This window comes from Triticum dicoccoides, chromosome 1A (assembly GCF_002162155.2).
Source record: "Triticum dicoccoides isolate Atlit2015 ecotype Zavitan chromosome 1A, WEW_v2.0, whole genome shotgun sequence".
In the NCBI taxonomy this organism is placed as follows: Eukaryota; Viridiplantae; Streptophyta; class Magnoliopsida; order Poales; family Poaceae; genus Triticum; species Triticum dicoccoides.
The window spans coordinates 253,964,624-253,969,465 of NC_041380.1; positions in this window are offsets into that span (position 1 = coordinate 253,964,624).

A 4,842-nucleotide genomic window follows, 5' to 3' on the forward strand; every position below is an offset into this window, starting at 1 on the left:
CGCTCCACGCACGCTCTCTGCCTCCCGCCGCGCCACCCGGCGCGCCTCCGCATGGCTGCCATCGTTGCCTCTCAGGCGGCTTCGACGCCGTGTCGGGCCGGCTTGGACACGAAGTGCTTCTCCCTGTTGAAAGGTGTGGTGTGGTGTCCCAGACGCTGCGGGAGCTCATCCCGTCGGAGACGCCTGTGGTGTGCGACTCTATCCTGCCTTGGGTGACGCGGGCGGCCAGCGTGCCCGTACGTCGCGACGTCCTTCTTGACAGTCGTGTGCGGTCGGGTGACACTGATGTCTGCTGGTGGTGTAGTGGATGGGCAGGAGGTGCTCGCGAGGGAGTGCTGGGCGTGGTGTTGGCACTCCGCAGTTCACGGCTTGGTCACACTCCGCGCTCGGACGGGGAAAAGATACGGGGGGTGTATTTTATCGAAAAAGGCTTTCGCCCCGCTTTATATATAAAGCACTTGCCCAAGCCAACAGTACAAAGGTTCACACACTCACACACAGGTCTACACCCAACAGGGGCACAAAGCAGGACCACACACAAATAAAGGGTTCATGCTGAGGGCACAGCTCAACAAGCCCAAACACAAAAAGGAACGACATCATCTAGTCGGGCTCCGGCGGTGGCGGCGGAAGCGGAGGCGCCAGGCGGAAGGCGAGCGATCGAAGGTCGGCGAGGAGGGTGTTGATGACGTCCCGGTCCTGAGGGCGGCTAAGCGGCCGCCAAAGTTGCAAGTACCCACACATTTTAAAAATGGCGTCAGTAGCGCGATGAAGAGGGATTTTCTGGATGACGAGCTTATTGCGAACGGTCCAAAGCGTCCATGCGAGAACTCCAACGCAGAGCCAGCGAATGTGGCGGTGGCGGGGAGGGGAGTTGTGGATTTCCGCAAGGAGGTCGGGGAAGTTGGAGTTGCACCATTGTCCACCAACCGTCTCGCGGAAGCAGGACCAGAGAAACTGTGCCGCATGGCACGTGAAGAAGATGTGGTTAGCATCCTCCGCGGTGCCGCACAGAGGGCAGAGCCCATCTCCGGGTCCGTTGCGCTTGAGGAGTTCGACACCCGAGGGGAGGCGGCCACGAATCCACTGCCAAAGGAAGATCCGAATCTTCAGAGGCAACCGGATGTCCCAAATGAGCCCAAAGGGCTCGGGGGCGAGCGAAGGCGCGATGGCCGCATAGAGGGATCTCGTAGAGAAACGGCCGGAGGCCTCTAGGCGCCACGAGATGGCGTCCGGGGCGTCAGTAACGCGCATCGGGAGAAGGGCGATGTCCTGGAGTAGAGAATCCCAGGCGGCCACTTCAAGGGGCCCGAAAGGGCGACGGAATGCGAGGCGCCCTAAGTCAATAAGGGCCGTCTCAACGGAGACCCGAGGGTCAACAGCAATGGCGAAGAGAGCAGGAAAGCGGGCGGCCAGAGGGGCGTCACCGAGCCACGATCGAACCAGAACAGGGTCGCGGACCCAGTTCCAACCGAGATGGACGTGCCGATACGAAGCACGGGGAGCAACTGCACGACGGCCTGCCAGAACTGGGATCCGCCCGACCGTTGACAGAAAGCTAGGGGCTGACCACGAAGATATTTGCTGCGGATGATGGTGAGCCACAGGCCTCCGTCCCCATTGGCGATGCGCCACAGCCACCGGGTCAGGAGGGCGATGTTCATGCGGCGGGAGGACAAAATCCCAAGACCCCCCTGGTCTTTTGGTTTACAGATGTCCGGCCAACTCACCATGTGGTACTTCTGCCTGTCATCGTCGCCAGCCCAATAGAACCTGGATTGGTATTTGGCTATTTCCGTGTGCAGCGTTTCATGGAGGCTGTAAAAGCTCATGAGGAACCAAAGGAGGCTGGCGAGTGAGGAGTTGATGAGGATCACCCGAGCGGCCTTTGATAGCCAACGCCCTTTCCAAGGTTCGACACGGTGTTGCATACGGGTCACCGTAGGACGGAGGTCCGCCACGGTGAGGCGCAGTCACTAATGGGGATCCCCAGGTAGGTCGTGGGGAAGGACCCCAGCCTACAGTTCAAGCGATCAACAATAGATTGGGCCTCCGGCTGAGGGTAGCCAAGGACCATCACCTCGCTCTTGTCGAAGTTGATCGTAAGGCCCGACAGCTGCTGGAAGCAAAGGAGGAGGAACTTCAGGTTAGCCACGTCCTGATTTGAACCTTCTACCATTATTATGGTGTCGTCCGCGTATTGCAGAAGGGAGACCCCACCCCCTCCAGCTAGGTGGGGGACAATGCCGTGGATATGGCCAGCCCCCTTAGCCTTATCCAGGATGGCGGCCAGAGCGTCGACCACCATGTTGAACAGAAACGGCGAGAACGGGTCTCCCTGACGGACCCCACATAGGGTGGGGAAGTAGGGCCCAATCTCGCCATTAATGTTCACGGCCGTCCGCCCACAAGAGACTAATTGCATCACGCGGGTCACCCAGCGGTCATCAAATCCCTTACGTAACAGTACTTCCCGAAGGAAGGGCCAATGCACAGTATCATACGCTTTGTGGAAGTCGAGCTTCAGGAATACAGCCCGAAGATGCTTCACCCGGACCTCGTGGAGGACTTCATGGAAGACCAACACGCCATCAAGAATAAACCGGCCTTGAATGAAGGCCGATTGGTTCGGGCGAGTGATCGAGTCAGCCAGCAGGGTCACCCTATTGGCGTACCCTTTAGCCAGAATCCGAAAAATCACATTGATCACAGTGATGGGACGGAACTGACGGATATCCGAGGCGCCGGGAACCTTGGGAATGAGGGTAATGATCCCATAGTTCAGGCGTCCCAGGTCCATGGCCCCTGAATAGAACTCCTCGAACAGAGCCATGACCTCCGGTTTGATCACCTGCCAGAAAGTCTTAAAGAAAGCAACCGGCAGGCCATCAGGGCCCGGGGCCGAGGCAGGGTTCATGCCTTTAATGGCAGCGAGCACCTCCTCCTCGGTGAAGGGGGCAACTAGGGCCTCGTTAGCTACGCCGGGCACCAACTGGGCCCCCCTCCAAATATCAGGGGTGAGACTAGCCCCACCCCGAGGGGTGGGGGTAAAGAGGGCTTTGTAAAAGCCGTCGACATGGACCCGAATGGCTGCAGGCCGGACGAGGGGGGCGTCATCCTCCCAAAGGCAGTGGATGGAGTTTCTACGACGGCGGCCATTCGCGATCGCCTGGAAATAAGCGGTGTTCGCATCCCCGCGGAGTACCCACCGCTGGGTACCGCGCGCCCGCCAATAGGCCTCCTCGTTGGTATAAATGGTGGAAAGCTGATCCTCAAGATCATATCTCAGCATCCACTCATCCGGAGAGAGCCCCGAGGAGTCAGCCCTAGCATCCAGGGCTTGAATAGCCAGCAGGAGCGACTTTTTACGCTCACGGAGGTCCCGGCCAAGGTTGGCCCCCCAGCCCTTCATGAATTGGCGAGCAAGCTTGGCGCAGAAGTGCCATGAATCAACGGCGGACATGGCGCGATGAGGGGAGGCGCGGGCAAGCTCCCACCGAGCCGAGACCGCATCACGAAAGCCAGCTTGGTTGAGCCAATAGGGCTCAAACCGAAACCGCGGCGGGCAGGCGGGGCGCTCATCCGCGGAGGAGAGAAGGAGAGGGACGTGGTCCGACCCAATGCGGGTGATCGCCGCAGCGAGGTCAGGGGGCACCTCAATTCCCATTCCGGGGAAACTAGGACACGATCCAGGACGGATCGTGTCGGGTTAGCCTGGCGATTAGTCCAGGTAAATCTCGCCCCCGTTCTCTCGATCTCCCGGAGGCTAAGCTCCGCGATCCAGTCATTGAACAACTGCATCCGGGGGAGGTTAATCCTATCATTATTCTTCTCGTCCGGAGACCGGATGAGGTTGAAGTCTCCGCCCACCACCATGGGGAGGAGGGAGGCGGAGAGCTTTTGGCGCAACTCCACAAGGAAGGCCGGGGACCGGCGGTGGTCCGCCGGACCATAGACAATCACAACCTCCCACTTGAAGTTCAGGGCTTGCTCAGACACTTCCATGCTAACGAAAAATTCACCCCGGTCCATGCCGCCCACCTCGAAAGTGGCATCCTTAACCCCTAGAAGGATGCCACCGGAGTGACCTGAGTTCCCACTAGAAGGGAGCCAGTGCCAGGCGAAAAGGTGGGAGCTGAGACCGTCAAGCTTAGGAAGGGAAAAATCAGTGCGCATGGTTTCCTGGATCGCGATGATGTCAATGTGTTCGTCCCGCACATACTCGACGAGCTGGCGGCGCCGGCCATCATGGCCGAAGCCGCGGATGTTCCAAAAAAGGGCCCGCATCTAAACCCCCATCGGGGGGCTGCTTGACCCCAGAACACGAGACGCGCTTTGAGCGTGCAGAGCGGCGGTGCGGGAGCGAGTGCGCCCACGGATGGATCCGTCTACCACCGGAGGGATCTGAGCGGCAGGGGTAGCCTGATCCTCGGGGGCCCTACGGAGGCGAGCACGAGACTCGGCCAGCTTGCCATCTAATATCTCGCGAGCCCTAATGGCTGCGATCTGTTCTAAGGGGGGACCCACTTCCCCCCTGAAAACAATGGCCGAGTCAGTGGCCACCTTGGCCAGGTGTCGGATAGGCACGGTCTCAAGCGCTGAAAAGGAGCAACTGGAAGGACTAGGAAGGGCGGAATCCACACCTGACTCGAGGTTCCGGGCAGCCGCCCGGATCTCCGCCCGCTCGGCGATGGACGGGACCGTCGCGTCGGCCGGGCGGGCCGCATCGAGGCGGGCGCTGCGGCGGGACGCAGTCACCAGCGTCGAGGAGGATCGGGCCCGCCTGGCGTAGGCCACAGTCGGAGGAGGAGCCGCAGAGCCAGGTCAGGAGACGCCCACGGC